General features: G+C 39.7%; 1 protein-coding gene across 1 annotated transcript in view; it reads right to left on the bottom strand.

Moving 5' to 3' along the window:
* Nucleotides 1-18,679, bottom strand: part of AXIN1 (axin 1) — a 203,799-nt gene that overhangs the window by 161,168 nt on the left and 23,952 nt on the right. The window contains exon 2 of the mRNA XM_073636319.1: nucleotides 5,888-6,121. The gene's annotated coding sequence lies outside the window, so the exon portion shown is untranslated. The remainder of the gene's footprint in view (nucleotides 1-5,887; nucleotides 6,122-18,679) is intronic.

The raw sequence follows: 18,679 nt of genomic DNA, 5'->3' as shown, positions 1-18,679 counted from the left end.
ATATATAAATGAAGGAACACTATAATTGTTTAAATGTTACAAAGAATATAACAGAATATGTAAATAGTAAAGGCCGCAAAAATTCAAAACAAATGACAGATTGCAAAAGATAGTAGAACAAACCCCCCAAAATTCTTCAAATATATTTATAGTAAAAAGGTCAGGTCTGAACACGTAGGGTCTTTTCAAATTAATCTGGAGTGGGTGACTGGGGACAAAGAGAAGGCAAATTTATTAAAAACATTCTTCAGCTCTGTGTATACAAATGAGCATGGGGCAGCTCGTGTCCATAATGAGGATGGTATTGAAACCCCTAAATGATGCTAAATGGCTCAATAGATATGGTCCAGAAATATTTAGACAGAATAAAGGTGAATAAAGCACCTGGACCAGATGGCATCCACCCATGGATCCTAAAAGAATTGAGCTCTGTCATTTCAAAACCATTGTTTCTAATTTTGAGGAGCTCTTTAATGATTGAGATAGTACCACTGTAGTGGCGTAAGGCCAATGTGGCTCCTATATGTCAAAGGGGGTCAAAGTCCTTACCACGTAATTATAGACCTGTTAGTTTAATTTCTATAGTTGGGAAGATACTGGGGAGTTTAAAGAAAGACCACATAGATAAGTTCTTGCAGGAAAAAAATATTTTAAGTAACAAATAGCATGGATTCATGAAAGACAGAAGCTGTCAAATAAACCTGATTTTTTTTTTATGAGGAGGTGAGCAAAACCTTAGACAGAGGAGTGGCTGTGGACGTGGTATACTTGGATTTTGCAAAAGCGTTTGACACAGTTCCCCACACACGGCTAATATGTAAGGTAAAGTCTACAGGCTTGTAAAAATCAGTTTGTAAATGGATAGAAAACCAAATTCAACCCAGACCAGATGGGCTTTGTACCAGGACATCAGACAACTGACCAAACGAGAAGGGTCATAGATATTATATCAGCTATCCACTCAGGCTGTAATTGGGGGGGAGGCCAAGGCAGGGAATGCTGCTCTCTCTAGACATGCATAAGGCATTTGATTCCCTGTCTTGGGACTACATCTTCTTTGTCCTGGATCGACTGGGGTTTGGAGCTCACTTCCTAACCACACTTCAAACACTATATAGCTCCCCGACGGCAGCACTAACGGTGAAAGCTTATTTTTCAGGTCCAATTAACATCCAAAGAGGAACACGCCAAGGCTGCCCACTATCCCCATTACTTTTTGTGTTGGCCTTAGAACCACTAGCAAATCAGATACGAGCCTCATTAGATGTCAAAGGTATAACATGTGGGGGTATCGAACATAAATGCATCCTTTTTGCGGATGATAAATTAATGGCAATCTCATCCCCTATTACTACCCTCCCCAATCTACACACTATACTTAAACCATTCTCCAAAATCTTAGGCCTAAAAATCAGTCATGAAAAATCTCAAGCTATGGACATTTCCTTGGAAGAATCCACGATCTCCACTCTAAAACGGTCTTACAAATTCATATGGAAAACAAATACCCTCCCATATTTGGGAATAAACCTCACCCCATCATGGAATACACTATACTCCCCAAATTACCCTGCATTGTTTAAAAACTTAGAAACAGATCTGACAAAATGGTCACTTCACCCACCGTCGTGGTTTGGCAGACTACACTCGGTTAAAATGAACGTGCTACCAAGGATATTATATTTTTTCAGAACGCTACCATTGGGACTAGTCAAACTAGACCTGAAATAATTTCAAACTAAACGTTTGTCGTTCATTTGGGGGAATAAGAGGCCTAGGATGAACATACGTACGTGGACTAGGTGGACTAGTTTTCCCAGATTTACTAAAGGACTACTATGCTGCACAGCTGACGCATCTTACCAGATTCCACAGCTCACGACCCCATCCGATTTGGATTAAGATAGAGGCCATAACCTGTAAGTCATACTCAATTTCCTCCATCCTTTGGCTATCTCCTAAGCAAAGACCCCCCGATTTTATGTCCGGCACTCTCTATTTCTCTGAGCATATGGGACAGACTACTTAAATCTCACAAGCTCCAATCCCTACACACTCCATTAGCCCCGCTACTGGGAAACGTGAGTATCACCCCGGGCTTCACCCCCAGAACGTTTGAATGGTGGACGAACAAGGGGTTACTGAGAATAGCGGATTTATGTGATCATAGTGGTATCTTAACATGAAAAGTACTAGAAGAAAAACATCAGCTGCCGACATCAGAAGTTTTTAGATACACACAGATAGTGCATTTCCTATTTACTATATCAAGAAATTCAGACATAGTTACGATGACCCCGATGGAACATTTGTGTGTACAGTACGATAAGATCAGAGGACATATCTCAGAAATATATACAATCCTATGAAGAGATGGGAGGCAGACCTCCAGGAGAGCGGTGAGCTGGGCGAGTGGCATAAAATAGCCCAGGGAGCCACGAAATCTATCATAAATACCTCATTAATAGAAGCAAATTTCAAAGTCCTCATGAGGTAGTCACCAGTCCCGGCAAGACTGGCGACCTTCATACCAGAAGCATCCCCTCGATGTTTTCGTGGATGTGGACAACTGGGGACGATGTACCACGTATGGTGGCAGTGTCCTAAGGTGAGGCGCTACTGGATCAGGGTGTACAATTTTGTGTGCACCCTCACTCAGGTAAACCTGATTAAATCCCCAGGACAGGCGTTACTAGGTGCCGAGGTCAAATCAGCTTCAAAGTCCCAAAGGTGTCTCATAAGGTTTATATTTATAGCAGCAAAAATCACAATAGCAAAATCCTGGAAATTGGCGGTGGTTCTGTTCGGTGGTTCTGTTCGGCCAGCTCAAACATAAACTCTCCTGGATCATGCTCAACGAACGAATGACAGCAACTCTAAATGATAAAATGCAACAGTTTGAAAAGATATAGAGCCCCTGGATTTAATATTTAACGGGAAGCTCTAGGACTGCTCTAGGACTGCACTAAAATAGGGGGACCGGTGGGGGGGCGGGGGTCACTTACTAAACGTCTAACTTTCTCTCTCTTTCTTTCTTCCTAACAACCTTTCTTTGGGTACAACTTTCTTCTTCAATACCTCTAATTGGGCTGACGAAATAAAGTGGGTCATCTAGGTAAAATCTAGAAATGTAAGGTTAACTTCGACACAGATCCCAATGGAATAACATGAATGTAATAATTATTATATTAATCACAGCTTGGAGGTTGATATGTCAGCACCATATCATTGATAGTTTATAATCACTTTCAGTGTGAAGAGACAAATTTTATTATGAAACGGTTTCTATAGTTTATACTTATGTTTTACTATGGAAATGTGAAAATTGAAATAAAAACATTGAAACAAAAGACCAAATTCAAAGAGTAGTGGTTATTAAATGGTCTAGGGTTATATGTGTTGTACCCCAAGATTAATTGTTGGGATACTTACTTTTTAATAATAAATAATAATAATAATAAATAATATTGGGTCTGGAATTAAAAATACCATTTCAGTCTTTGCAGATGACACCAAGTTATGCAGTGGAATAACGTCCTTACAGAATGTCTCCAATTTACAAGCCAACCTCAATGCACTGTTTAATTGGGCAGCTATGTGGCAAATGAGGTTTAATACAGTAAAACCTTGGTTTGAGATTAACCTGGTTTGAGAGCGTTTTGCAAGACAAGCAACATTTTTAAATAATTTTTGACTTGCTATACAAGTGATGTCTTGATATACAAGTAGCGTCATGTCACAACAGGGTATAAAAGAAAAGAGAGGAAGCCTCTAAGTGTAGCAATATGGTTACATTTAATGAAGGTACAACATTTATCAACATATTCCTACACTTAGAGGCACCTCTCTTCTCTTTTATACTTTGTAGCTCCTTGCTGGATTTTGCTTCTAATACCCTTGTGGAGGCTTCCATTTGTGGCTGGACATTTTGCAATCACATTCCTATAATCTTTTTATATGGACTATAAACTGAAGGACTTATGAATAAATGGTTGTGGAACGAATCACCTGAGTTTCCAATATTTCTTATGGAGAAATTTGCTTTGATATACAAGTGCTTTGGATTACAAGCTTGTTTCTGGAACGAATTATGCTCGCAATTCAAGGTTTTACTGTATTGATAAATGTAAAGCTATGCACTTCGGGGCTAAGAATATGCATATGCATCATACATACTAGGAGGAGCACAACTGGCAGAATCAATGGTGGAGAAGGATCTGGGTGTTCTGGTAGATAATAAGCTTAATAATAGCATGCAATGCCAAGCTGTAGTTTCCAAAGTGAGCAAAATCCTTTATCATTTATCTTATATTAGGAGCGATATGGACTCCAAATAGACAGATATCATTTTGCCCTTGTACAAATAATTAGTAAGACCTCATCTGGAATATGCAGTTCAGTTTTGGACACCAGTTCACAAAAAGGATATCGGGGAACTGGAGAAAGTGCAGAGAAGGGCAACCAAACTGATAAGAGGCATGAAGAAGCTCAGCTAAGATTAGAGGAACTGAATTTATTCTCTGTCGAGAAGAGGAGATTAAGGGAGAATATGATCAACGTGCAAATACATAAGTGGTCCATGTAGTAAACTTGGTGTTGAGTTATTCACTTTAAGGTCATCACAAAGGACAAGGGAGCACTCTTTACGTCTGGAGGAAATGAGATTTCATCTCCAAATACAGAAAGACTTCTTTACAGTAAGAGCTATGAAAATGTGGAATAGACTCCCTCCAGAGCTGGGCAGCTGAGTAAATTGTTTTAAGAAAGGCCTGGATTCTTTCCTAGATGCACATAATATAATCGGATACTAATATTTATAGGTAAAGTTCATCCAGGGAATATGCGATTGCCTCTTTGGGGATCAAGATTGAATTCTTTCCCCTGCTGAAGCAAATTGGAGTTTGTTACCTTCCTCTGGATCAATTGTGGGCATGGGACAATATATACAAATGATAATGAGATGTTCAAAGCTTAAGATATTTTTTTATAACTTAACCCTGCTTTACACGTCTTCACAACTTTATCCCTGACCTGTCTGGTGTGTTCCCTGGCCTTCATGATGCTGTTTGTTCACTAAGGTTCTCTAACAAATTTCTAAGGACTTCACAGAACAGCTGTATTTATACTGAGATTAAATTACACACAGGTGGACTCTATTTACAAATTAGGTGACTTCTGAAGGCAATTGGTTCCACTAGATTTTAGTTAGGGGTATCAGAGTAATGGGGACTAAATACAAATGCACGCCACACTTTTCAGATATTTATTTGTAAAAAAAATTTGGAAAACCATTTATGAATTTCTTTCCACTTCACAATTATGTTGGTCTATCACATAAAATCCCCACAATATACATTTACATTTTTGGTTGTAACATGACAAAATGTGGAAAATTTCAAGGGGTATGAATACTTTTTCAAGGCACTGTGTGTGTATATATATATATATATATATATATATATATATATATATATATGCTTTTTTTCACAATATACTTTTTCACTATTCATTATCATTTGTACATAAGTGGATGCTAAAATGCATTTTGGACTTGGCACTTTATATTTTGGTATTAAAGATATTATTATTCAGACAATATTTTTTTAGTCACACGGATCTATTATTTGTGCATTTGAAAGAGATTTATATGCTATGTTAATGGTTTCGTTTTGATTGAATTTTATTTATTTTTAGTCATTTTACAAAGATGGTTGAGGTGGTAGCTTCAGATATGCCCGGTGGATCTAATCAGCAAAAGAACCTTTAAAAATGTTAATTGCCTTTCAAACTGCCCTGTTTTGCCTGTGAGTAATAGCATAGTATAATATAGTATCTACCTGTCAGTTGTTTGATGGAACTTTACCAAAGAAAATTGGCATACACTTACCTCCAAACTGCTGTTGCCCAGCTCCATCTCTTGATAATTTTAATTGCAATTGTCACATAAATCCTATCCAGACTTTCCCAGCGGTTATTGGAAAAGACGTTGTTTGGAACGTTGTCTGCTTTGACTGTTTTTCCTCTTGAATTTGTTCCCTTTGTCCTTCTGTTTTTTCTTTTTTCCTTTTCTTCTCCACGGTGGGGTAAGTCGTTTGAACAGAGCAGGAAAGGAACAGTTAAACTGCATGGAAAATGAACAGTAAAAGGAATGAAAAATCAAAAAAAAAATTTTACATACTTGGTTCATTTAATTGATAACAATTTTTTTAAGTACCGTAATATCCTCAGCCTATAGACGTATGTTGATTGAGGCATAGGGGCAAAAGTATACATTATACATTAAGTAAACTCAGGTCAGTTCCTTGCTAACATGGTGCCCTCTTTGTACCTTTTTTATTGTTCCTTCGACAGTCAGACTTTTCACCCAGCAGCAGGCTTTCACAACAAAGAGAGTGTGTGAAAAAGAAAGCCCTGAAACTAATGACAAGGTCTGGCTACAAGGTAGGATATGGTCCTAGGCTTTAGGCCCCTTTCACATGAGGCGGACTCCGTTTCCACGGAGTCCGCCTCACTCCGCCGGCTCAGCAGGAGATCAGTCCGTTGATCTCCGCTGAGCCGGCAGATGACAGGTCCCTCTCTGCTCACTGAGCGGCGAGGGGCTTGTCAGGTGCCGCTGCCGCCTATGGAGGGATCGGACGAAAATGGACAGCATGTCTGTTTTCATCAGATCTCACCCGATCCGATCCACCAGCGACGGACCTGGACGTAGGGCCATCCATCTGCTTTTAGCGGATCGGACGGGGTCGGATGTCAGCAAATATATATATATTTGTGAGATACTGTATAAATATGCAGGTTGAAATGATCCAACCCCACTCAACCAGTCAGGCAGCCTCCAGCTACTGTCAATAACTATAAAGATACAAATAGGTCCAGGAGCAGGATGCGGTAATCAAATTATGTTTAATCCATTAATCAGGAAATTTCTTCACATGACACAGTAGAGAAAAAAACCTCTATCAGTATTGGCCATGTACACTGCATCTGCATGCCAACAACAGATATGGACCATTCAACTTGGTTTAAAAAAAATTTCACAACATTCCAAGCCTAAGATCATTATTCAGTGGCCATGGGATCATGCTTCCATCCTAAGGTGGTGAAAACTCATGTGTCCAACTTTCCCATAATAGAGATAGAGCCTGCTGCCACCCCAATGCTGTAGAGCACTGTAGAGCAATGCTGTCAAAATCTGACATGGTTTTTAGGGGGTTGACAACAGGTTTTGACAAGCCTTGGTCAATGGTTGTTAACTCTATCCGCTCCAAATGGTCTTCAAAAATGCATTGGGAATCCATTGATGCATGATAAACACACCTGCCTAACGCTGCAAAAAACGCACCCCTTATTCAAACACATAGATCGAAATGAGCCCTTAGTGATTGATCTTTGAAAACATTTCTATTGGTGTTTGAAATCTGAACCAATCATTTGTGTCCCCATTTGGCAGAAAGAACATGACAAAATTATGCATAACCTGACTTTTGGCACCTTAGGGGTGCCCATAAACATCCCAATATAATTAAAATAAAAACCTTCTTCCTTCTCTGTTAAAATAAAAACAGGAATTATAATAACTAGGTGTGTGGTTCTATACAAAAAAAACATAGGTGAATAACGTGATTATCTCACCAAGATGAGCGGTAAAAAAAGGTTAGCGGTAAAAAAAAGGAAGGATTCCTCTGGGTGCAACAAGCCACTTGTAGAATCTGCTTACCAGATGCCAAACAAATGCATGCAGATTCACACGGCCGAGATCAAGACACCACATGATGCAGGCCTGCATCTACAGCTCGCCAGCTCTGTGTTTCATGGAAACTACCCACAAATGGCAAGATTCATTCCGAGGGCCAGTGACTCCATCAAATATTGTACAAGCTCTGCAGTTGATTAGACTGGAACCAAAGACCAGGATTTTCGTAAGGCTCGCTGGAATTCCATACCCTGTGTCACTGCTTGTGGTGTCTTGATCTCGGCCGTGTGAATCTGCATGCATTTGTTTGGCATCTGGTAAGCAGATTCTACAAGTGGCTTGTTGCACCCAGAGGAATCCTTCCTTTTTTTACTGCTAACCTTTTTTTTACCGCTCATCTTGGTGATGGTTATTTCATTTGCCTTTAAATATCTGGTAAGAGGATTATTTGAAAGGTTCAACACACTTTTTATCCAGGGATATTTCACTATGTTGCATGTTTGCATGGCACTCACTCAATGATCCTTTGTGTGTCTGATACACTGGAAGTGATTTATGAAAATTCTTGTTTTTGTTTTGTGGAGGGTTGCACCTTTTTTTTTTTTTGAATTTATTTTGTTATCAGTATTAAGCTATGTTTTTTTTGTCATATATTTGGGATAATCCCTGGCTGATCTGCACACACGCACGAGTGTGACCTTCCTGCTCCATTGGGATCGTTCTCCAAAGGCCCAGGCTGGGACATAAGCCACTTGCCCTTTTTTTGACTTACTTCTGGTAAGCACTTCACCTTATAGAAGTGTTCATCAAGATTTTCACCTTAATAGATTTGAACTTTTGAGATAATCACGTTATTCACCTATGTTCTTTGACTGTTGGACTTTTTTTGTATAGAACCACACACCTGGTTATTATAATTCCTAGCACGGTTTCCTGTTTTTATTTTCTATATTGGTGTGCCTCACTTATAACCGCAGCTTATATATTTTTATATTTTTATTCTATAGTATTTTTCTTCCAAGCGCAGTTTTTTATTTTTCTTATCCCAATATAATTACATTTTGAAAATTGTCTTCAATATTCATCTTGCTTATGACCAGGAGGATAGGGTGGGCAGGACTCAGGAGGATATTTTCTGGTCTTTGCCCAGCCTAACAACCATACCAGATAAACCATTCTGTTGTTGGCATCGACTCATAGTTACATTGTTACATAGTTAGTCAGGTTGAAAAAAGACACAAATCCATCTAGTTCAAACAAACAAAAAACTCCATACAATCCCATATACCCAATCCTATACCCACAGTTGATCTAGAGGAAGGCAAAAAACCCCAGCAACGCATGATACAATTTGCTACAGCAAGGGAAAAAAATTCTTCCTTATCCCCCGAGAGGCAATTGGATATTCCCTGGATCAACTTTACCTATAAATGTTAGTACCCAGTTATAATATGTACCTCTAGGAAAGAATCCAGTCCTTTTTTAAAGCACTGAGCTGGCCAGAACCACCTCTGGAGGGAGCCTATTCCACATTTTCACAGCTCTTGCTGTGAAGAAACCTTTCCATATTTGGAGATGAAATCTCTTTTCCTCTAGACGTAAAGAGTGCCCCCTTGTCCTCTGTGATGACATTAAAGTGAATAACTCAACACCCAGTTAACCATATGGACACCTTATGTATTTGTACATGTCGATCATATCCCCCCTTAATCTCCTCTTCTCAACAGAGAATAAATTCAGTTCCTCTAATCTTTCCTCATAGCTGAGCTCCTCCATGCCTCTTATCAGTTTGGTTGCCCTTCTCTGCACTTTTTCCAGTTCCCTGATATCCTTTTTAAGAACTGGTGCCCAAAACTGAACTGCATATTCCAGATGTAGTCTTACTAATGATTTGTACAGGGAAAACATGATATCTCTCTCCCTGGAGTCCATACCTCTCTTAATACAAGAAAATACTTTGCTTGCCTTGGAAACAGCAGCTTGGCATTGCATGCTATTATCTACCAAAACCCCCTTCTCCACTGTGGATCCCCTCAGTTGTATTCCCCCTAGCATGTATAAAGCATGCATATTCTTAGCCCCCAAGTACATAACTTTACATTCATCAACATTAAACCTTTTTTGCCATTTACAGTTGTGCTCATTTTACATACCCTGGCAGAATTTATGATTTATTGGCCATTTTTCAGAGAATATGAATGATAACACAAAAACATTTCTTTCACTCATGGTTAGTGTTTGTCTGAAGCCATTTATTATCAATCAACTGTGTTTAGTTTTTTTAAATCATAATGACAACAGAAACTACCCAAATGACCCTGATCAAAAGTTTACACACCCTAGTGATTTTGGCCTGATAACATGCACGCAAGTTGACACAAAGGGGTTTGAATGGCTGTTAAAGGTAACCATCCTCACCTGTGATCTGTTTGCTTGTAATTAGTGTGTGTATAAAAGATCTATGAGTTTCTGGACTCCTGACAGACCCCTTGCATCTTTCATCCAGTGCTGCACTGACGTTTCTGGATTCTGAGTCATGGGGAAAGCAAAAGAATTGTCAAAGGATCTGTGGGAAAAGGTAGTTGAACTGTATAAAACAGGAAAGGGATATAAAAAGATATCCAATTAATTGAGAATGCCAATCAGCAGTGTTCAAACTCTAATCAAGAAGTGGAAAATGAGGGGTTCTGTGGAAACCAAACCACGGTCAGGTAGACAAACTAAAATTTCAGCCACAACTGCCAGGAAAATTGTTCGGAATGCAAAGAAAAACCCACAAATAACTTCAGGTTAAATACCGGACTCTCTGAAAACGTGGTGTGGCTGTTTTAAGATGCACAATAAGGAGGCACTTGAAGAAAGATGGGCTGCATGGTCGAGTCGCCAAGAAAGACATTACTACACAAATTCCACAAAGTATCCCGTTTACAATAAGCCAAACAGCACAGAGACAAGCCTCAAACCTTCTGGCACAAAGTCATTTGGAGTGATGAGACCAAAATTGAGCTTTTTGGCCACAACCATAAACGCTACATTTGGAGAGGAGTCAATCGTGGAGTGGATCGCTGATGTTTTGGGGATGTGTGAGCAACAAAAGCACAGGAAATTTGGTCAAAATTGATGGCAAGATGAATGCAGTATGTTATCAAAAAATACTGGAGGAATATTTGCATTTATCAGCCAGGAAGCTGCGCATGGGACATACTTGGACATTCCAACATGACAATGATCCAAAACACAAGGCCAAGTCGACCTGTCATTGGCTACAGCAGAATAAAGTGAAGGTCCTGGAGTGGCCATCTCAGTCCTGACCTCAATATCATTGAGTCACTCTGGGGAGATCTCAAATGTGCAGTTCATGAAAGACAGCCCAAGAATTTACAGGAACTGGAGGCTTTTTGCCAAGAGGAATGGGCCGCCTCATCCACAAATACCACAAAAGACTTCAAACTGTCATTGATGTTAAAGGGGGCTATATACGGTATTAAGAACTGGGGTATGTAAACTTTTGACCAGGGTCGTTTGGGTAGTTTCTGTTGTGATTATGATTTAAAAAGAGTAAACACAATTGATGGATAAATAATGGCTTCAGCCAAATGCTAACCATGAGTAAAAGAAAAGTTTTTGTGTTATCATTCATATTCTCTGAAAAATGGCCAAGAAATCATAAATTCTGCCAGGGTATGTAAACTTATGAGCACAACTGAGTTGCTCAATGAAACAGTACATCGAGGTCGAACTTGATTGCTAACAGACCACATTATTTTTCTTATAATGTCGTATCACTAGCTGAACCAGTGTGATGTCAATACTTGCTACAGAGTAAGATTGAAGATGCCCCTTACATCGGAGATCAGTGGGAAGAATAATTCTTACATTGGTGGTCAGTGGAAAGAACGTTCCCCCCAGCTCCCCCCCAAAGATAGCTCAAAAGATCATTGGTGTTTGGAGTAACTTATCTAAGAGGCAAAATCGCTCAAGGAACCCTGTTTTAGAAAGGCTGATCTAGCGGGTGAACTGTTACTTATCTGGGCATTCTTTTCCCAGAGAAAGACTGCCTGGAACTAAATTCACTACAACTGGTATGAAAACATTTTAAAATGCATTGATAAATATTACAGTACTTGCTCTTAACACAGCAGGGAAATATAGTAGGCAGCGGTAATAATTTAAAAATTGCCTAAAGTCAAATGCTAATTTCCTGTGGTGGTTTATCTTAGAGGAAATCTATTGTCTTTTTAGTGTTGTTATTTATACATAGGAATGAATGCGGCTGCCATAAGACCCAACTCCAAGTTATGGATAGAGTGTAGAAGAGTTAGCATTTCTTTTACATTTTTACCACTGTCCATTAACCTCATTGGGAGAGATTTTCCCTCACTTCCTCCTCTGTGTAACATGGAATAAGGGGAAATAGTGTCACTGGAACTAAAATATAGCAAGGACAAATGAAACCTAAATTAAGTTGTAATCCTTGTAGAAAACATTGATAGAGCTACTAAATTAACACCTACTTAGGCACCATCTCCGTCAATGTAAATTAACCGAAAGAAAATGCCCCAGTCCCCATGGTAAACATCCAGGGTGAGAGAGGAACAATATATTAAGGGACTTTAAATGTGCCAAAATACGGGTATAACACACAACATCAATAAAATCCAAAATCTTTATTACAATAGTTAAAAGTCATTTATAAAATGTATAATTACACAATTACACAATACAATTAAACCACAAGCCATATTGAGACTGTTTTTAAAAGTATACAATCAACATATTATAATGGCATACGGGATCAATGTTATTCATACAACTTGCGGTCATGGATCTTTAAGAAGCAAGTAGTGTGAAACGCGTCGATCCAGCATGCCTTTATAATATGTTGATTGTACACTTTTGGCTTATGATGTAGCCAAATGTATACATTTTATAAATGCGTTTTAACAATTGTAATAAATATTCTGGATTTTATTAATGTTGTATGTTATACTGTACCCCTATTTTGGCACATTTAAAGCTCCTTAATATATTGTTCCTCTCTCACTCTGCATGTTTACTTTGGGGACTGAGGAATTTTCTTTTGGTTAAATTGTAATCCTTCCCCAAATTACCCCCAAAAAACTTTGGTTGCTGTGTCTTCCCAATCTTGTCCACCTGACCCTTTGTGACCAGGAAAGGGGTAAAAACCTAAGAGAGCATCTAACTCTTTTCCGTTTTGTCCAAAGCTGGGGAAGCTGGGATAATATTATACAGTATATTACCAGAATTATTGGGACGCCTGCCTTTACACGCACCTGAACTTTATTTCAAATAATTTTTATTTGTTTATTAAGCGTAAGAATTAACAGACATTATATTTAAGAAAGGGTGTTACAAACAATAGCTTTCGAATGAGGAGGTATTAGTACACGCAGAACATGAAAAATAATCACAGTTTCACATATATTTACTGTATATCCTTAATAACTATGTAATATTCTATGTATTTCTCTTAGTAAAGCTACCTCGTGTATATACTTGATAATAATGGAATATGAGATAATAGGATATGGAACAAAGAAGAACTGGGAGAGGGGAAAAGGGGACACCTGAATATCTCAGCCTAAAGCCTATGACGCGTGTGCTCTAGTGTATAGAGAGTGTATGACGTACGGCTCAAGACTCTCTGTATAGTGCTCTCCAGGTAGACCGTTGCTTATAGAATTTGGAAAGGCAACCATGTTTGTACGCCATTATTTTGTTCTAGGGTGTATGTTTCAGAAATAAGATTGACTACCTCACTTGCATTTGGGACCAGATTGGACTTCCATTTTCTCATAAGTATCAAACGTGTGGCAAAGAGTGTATGCATGACCATATAATAAGGTCAGATGGAAATTTTTCTATTCCTATACTTAGGACAGCCAATCTGAAGTTGGGTCTGGATAAAATCCCTGTCAGTTTTGTTATGAGTCTAAAGACTGAGTTCCAGTAGCTGCGAATGTTAGGACAAAACCACAACATATGAGATAGTGTACCAGGCTGCAACTTCTCCAACATTGGTTAGAGTGATCAGATTTGAATTTAGCCAGCATATAGGGCGTGTAGTATCATCGAAGGTGGATTTTCTGTGCCATTTTCCAATATGTAGAACATTTGGGCACCTGAACTTTAATGGCAGTCCAGTCTAATGCCCTGTACACACGGTCGGATTTTCAGACGGAAAAAGTGCAATTGGATTGTGTTGTCAGGAAATTCCGATCGTGTGTGGGCTCCATCGGACTTTTTCCGTCAGAATTTCCGACACACAAAGTTTGAGAGCAGGCTATAAAATTTTCCGACAACAAAATCCGATCGGTTAAATTCCGATCGTGTGTACACAAATCCGACGCACAAAGTGCCACGCATGCTCAGAACAAATTAAGAGACGAAAGCTAGTGGCTACTGCCCTGTTTATAGTCCCGACGTACGTGCTTTACTTCACCGCGTTCAGATCGATCGGATTTTCGGACAACTTTGTGTGACTGTGTGTATGCAAGACAAGTTTGAGCCAACATCAGTCGGAAAAAATCCATGGATTTTGTTGTCAAGATGTCTGATCAATGTTCGACCGTGTGTACAGGGCATTAGTCCGTAGGGTTCAAAACTGAGTTGGCCCACCCTTTGCAGCTTTAACAGTGGTTTAGGAGTGTGTCTATGGGAATGAATAAAGTAAGTGGTGATTGCGCTGTGATAAGAGGGGAAGGAAGGAGGAGGGAGGGGAAGGGGCTAGCTCAAATGTATAGAGAGGTGAATGAAAAATGAAAAAATTATACAAAATATAAAGGTATAATGATATGGGAATGTTTGACCATTCTTCCAGAAGCACTTCCAAATAATTTGGTGAAGAGGGGATTATGGCGTGGGGTTGTTTTTTAGGGGTTGGGCTTAGCCATATAGACATAGACACACTCCTAAAACTTGTGGACAGCCTTCCCAGAAGAGTTGAACATGTCATAGCTGGAAAGGGTGGGCCAACTCAATATTGAACCCTACAGACTAAGACTGGGATGCCATTAAAGTTCATGTGCGTGTAAAGCAGGTGTCCCAATACTTTTGGTAATCTAGTGTATATCAGTTAACCTATGAGCTAAAGGGGGCCTTAAATGCGTCCCCTGACAAAGGGCCGCACATAATGTTCAATAGATGTAATGCTTGAGAGGACTGTCATAAACTGCAGACCTAATAGAGGAAATGAGGGTCATAGAGTGTGAACAGGATACATTGTTGGCTGGGGATATGCTGCAGAAGGCAATATGAAACTGGGAATATGTTACATGAGGCTAGTAGAGATTAATGCTATTACCCTAATCAATGTTCCCACTACAGACTGCTGAGGTCCAGGGGCTGCAAATCATATTCCAAAGGGCCGCATGTGGCTCTAGGTTTGCAGGTTGGGCACAAGAGTCATATATGCATTGTAGTGCATTTCCATTCATTGGTATTTTCACCTCAACACTCATATAGAGTATGCTGCAGCACGCCACAGCACACAGATGCAAATCACTTACATCATTCAAGTTGGTGTGATAAGTATTAAAGTGTATGTAAACCCTGACAATTAACTTCCCTTTTTTGCCTGTTTTTTCCCATTCAAATTTGTTATTGGTTTCCAATTTTTACAGAAAATGTAGGACGGTAGTAATGGTTGGAACCACAATCAGAGAAGCAGCTACGTTCATAAAAAGGCTTTGCAATGCACAGGTAAGGGGGACAAGATCTGGGTAATGAATGATCATATTACTGTAATAGTAAGCTAACAAAGAAGAGACCGGAAGGGCAACCCTCAGGCCCTAAGGCGAGAGGGACGACCTACTCATTTACATCAGGCAGTAGACTTATGTTGGCCTTACACCTATAGAGTTTAATTTGAGCGAGAAAGCATAAAAATTGCTCATCCAACCATTCAATGGTGCCTACTTTGGCTGGTATAATTTCTAATGACTTTTTGTTCACGTACCATGTCAATGACTCAATTTTCGTAATAAGATTTCAGTACGTGCGGAAGTGATGTTCTACATAAACTTCAAATCCTCCTACCTCCTCCTACTCAGGGCCATCTTTAAGGCAGGGCAAAAAGGGCAGCTGCCCTGGGCCCTGTCATTTTTGTGGGGCCCAAAGCAGGTGCCTCATACTTGCCAACTATCCTGGTTTAAATTCCCTTGTCCCATGAAGTTTTAGTCCTGTGCTGTGTCCCGATAACTAAGTGTGAAGTGCTGCTACTAATGCTGCCCAGCTCTGACCTATTGTGTACGGATGACTCACCTGCAGACCCTGTGTTTACATGTAAATAACCGGCATTCATATGTAAATAGCGGCAGCCGGCGGCACTGATATGTAAATAAAGGCGGCATTCATATATATATATATATCATGTATATCATGCCCCCTTGAAGCCCCAAGAAATGTTTTGCCCAGGGTCCAATCAATATTAAAGACAGTTCTGCTCCTACTATCTATTTAAGAACTGTTCATTTGTACAAGTTTGATTTGTCTTGCATTTTAGAGGTTTGGATGAAAGCCAGGAGTGTATTGCCATAGCGGTGCTTGGAACTTTGTTCATTCAAAATTGAAAGAACAAGCAGAATAAGAAAAAGAGGATATAGAGTAAGGGTTGAAAAATTTCGATTACTTATTTCTTACTAAAGAGAATTCTACTACTGGATTAACTGCATGCAAGTGCATGCATGAGATCACTTTTTTTTTCTTGGTCGAAAGCCAGTTCAACAATTAGAGATTTGTTTGTTCATTAGATTTGACAAAAAATTTCCATCCTTGTCATCCATTTTCTTCGCTCAATCTGGTCGAACCTAATTGTTGAATAGACCATTTAACTCTTAAGCTGGCCATACATTATACATATTTACATAGTTACATAGTAGGTGAGGTTGAAAAAGTCCATCAAGTCCAACCTATGTGTGTGATTATATGTCAGTATTACATTGTATATCCCTGTATGTTGTGGTCGTTCAGGTGTATATCTAATAGTTTTTTGAAACGATCAATGCTCCCTGCTGAGACCACCGCCTGTGGAAGGGAATTCCACATCCTTGCCACTCTTACAGTAAAGAACCCTCTACGTAGTTTAAGGTTAAACCTCTTTTCTTCTAATTTTAAAGAGTGGCCATGTGTCTTGGTAAACTCCCTTCCACGAAAAGGTTTATCTTTATTGTGGGGTCACCAGTACGGTATTTATAAATTGAAATCATACCCCCTCTCAAGCGTCTCTTCTCCAGACAGAATAAGTTCAGTGCTCGCAACCTTTCTTCATAACTAATATCCTACAGTCCCTTTATTAGCTTTGTTGCCCTTCTTTGTACTTGCTCCATTTCCAGTACATCCTTCCTGAGGACTGGTGCCCAGAACTGGACAGCATACTCCAGGTGCAGCCGGACCAGAGTCTTGTAGAGCAGGAGAATTATCACTTTATCTCTGGAGTTAATCCCCTTTTTTAATGCATGCCAATATTCTGTTTGCTTTTTTAGCAGCAGCTTGTCATTGCATGCCAAATATACAATTTTCATATTCAATTTCCTTTAGATTTACTTTTAAATATGTAGTACAAGGGATTGCGTGATTGCATACAAATTAAAGTGTTTAGGTTTGACCTTATATTATATGGTTTTGGTAAATCTAATGGAAAATTGTACAACAAAATTGTATAATGTTTTGCCTGCCTTAGATAATCAAAAAAATGTTCTGAAAACAGCTTTTTTTCCCAATTAAATTCTACAGGTGTAAGGTCAGCCTTAGCAGAAAATTGCTAGTTTTTGGTCTTTTTCTGTTAAATATACCGTTATCAGTTTCGTAGTCAAAGGAAAATTTCCATAAGTCACACATCATGAATCAGACCCATGTGCATGAAGTGAGATGAACGGCAGCCTCAGCCCGGACTCCAGCCCAGGAATCCCCATAATTAAGCTCCAAGGGGTGGAGCGAAATGTGTTGGGATGTGGCCTGGCTGGAGTCCGGGCTGAGGCTGCCATTCATCTCACTTCATGCACATGAGTCTGATTCATGTAGTGCGGCTTATGGACCTTTTCCTTTGACATTGCTGCAGCTTGGATCTAGGACGAGCTCCCTGTCCCTGCCTATACTCACAGCGGTCTAGTTGGACTTTACCTCTCTACCTGATCGGCACCTAGATTTTGTCTTTTTGGGTCATCAGTTCCAAAGTCCTATCACACTTCCTTTTCTAGGGCTCTTCATAGATACAATACAGTAAAGTAAAAAAAAAGAAAACTAATGCAACCACTACATCTAAGGACAACATATTCTATTTTTGATCTAGGATTTATATACATTTTATTGTTTTGACTGTTAGGCCCCTTTCATACTGGGGCGGTGGGGGCGTCGGCGGTAAAACAGCGCTATTTTTAGCGCTGTTCTACCGTCGTTTTTGCGGCTGTATTCGGCCGCTAGCGGTGCTGTTTTAACCCCTGCTGGCGACCGAAAAAGGGTTAAACCTGCTCGTACAGCGCGGCTATAGCCGCGGTATTACCGCGGTATAGCCGCGCTGTCCCATTGATTTCAATGGGCAGGAGCGGTTTAGGAGTGGTGAACACACCACTCCTTCACCGCTCCAAAGATGCGGCTCGCAGGACTTTTTTTACCGTCCTGCCAGCGCACCGCTTCAGTGTGAAAGCCCTCGGGCTTTCACACTGAACAAACAGCGGAGGCTGTTTAGGGGCGATTTGCAGGCGGTATTTTTAGCGCAATAACACCTGCAAACCGCCCCAGTGTGAAAGGGGCCTTAAATGCCAGGTACCAATATACATGTTGCTACAAAAGCAGCTCAGGGGGAAAAACTAGATAGATAGATAGATAGATAGATAGATAGATAGATAGATAGATAGATAGATAGATAGATAGATAGATAGATAGATAGATAGATAGATAGATAGATAAAGCCTGCTGTTCTGTGTAATGCCGTGTACACACGAGTGGACTTTTCGACCGGACTGATCC

The sequence above is a fragment of the Aquarana catesbeiana genome, linkage group LG06, assembly GCF_042186555.1.
Source record: "Aquarana catesbeiana isolate 2022-GZ linkage group LG06, ASM4218655v1, whole genome shotgun sequence".
Lineage (NCBI taxonomy): Eukaryota > Metazoa > Chordata > Amphibia > Anura > Ranidae > Aquarana > Aquarana catesbeiana.
The sequence above is the reverse complement of the archived record's forward strand: the minus strand, read 5'-3'. Positions and strand labels throughout refer to the sequence as shown.